Here is an 844-nt window from a genome sequence, read left to right as displayed (position 1 = left end):
TTGGAAAGAAAAAAAAAACCAGGCATGTTTTATATTTATCTAACACTATGCAGTACAGGATTTACTACTGGCTGTGAGCTAGGAAGAGTTATATTTTTGAGGGGTAGAGTGTTTGCTTCTTTGTACACTGTTTTTTATTCAAATGTTCTCTTTTAGTAAGCAGTCTGTTTCTCTGCCAGAGATACAAAAATGATTACATGATACTCTTGACTTTTTCTGTGGTATTTATCTATTGCTGTGATAAATCCAACTGTCCTTAACACATATAATTTTAAATCTACTAAGAAGCTGGCTTTCTTGTAGCCTTAAGTGTTTCTAATTAGATTATTCCCTCCAAGCTAGTGATTGGGCACCAAAGCAATATTTATAATATGGTAAGCATTTAGGGCTTAATCCTGAAACGTGGCAGTGTTGCTGTGCTTGTGAAAGCTGCAACACACCACTTTCCAGGTACAGCATATCTTGCTGTAGCAGAAGATGGGATTGAGCCTTATTGTGCTCCTGTGGTTACTTGCACTCTTCTTGTTTCTACATTCCTGTGATTATTCCAAAGGATGACTGCAGAAGGAAAAGGTGTTTTTTGGGGTTTTTTTTTAAATGCCTGGAAAACTAACGAAGTATGAAATAAACACTTCGTCATGGAACTTTGTATCAACAAATAGTCATTTTTGTGTATATATAAAGAACCTTTGTTTTAAAAAAGAAAGTTTCTACACTCCTGTATTTCAGAAAACTCATGTTGCATTGCAGAAAAATTTAATGAAGAAACTGGTTTTGGTAGTCTGAAATATAAGGAGTGGGAAGAGTAGATGCAGAATCTTCAACAGGTATATGCACTGTCCTC

Source organism: Alligator sinensis, unplaced genomic scaffold (genome assembly GCF_000455745.1).
Source record: "Alligator sinensis unplaced genomic scaffold, ASM45574v1 scaffold5_1, whole genome shotgun sequence".
Taxonomy (NCBI): domain Eukaryota; kingdom Metazoa; phylum Chordata; order Crocodylia; family Alligatoridae; genus Alligator; species Alligator sinensis.
Note: the sequence above shows the minus strand (reverse complement) of the source record.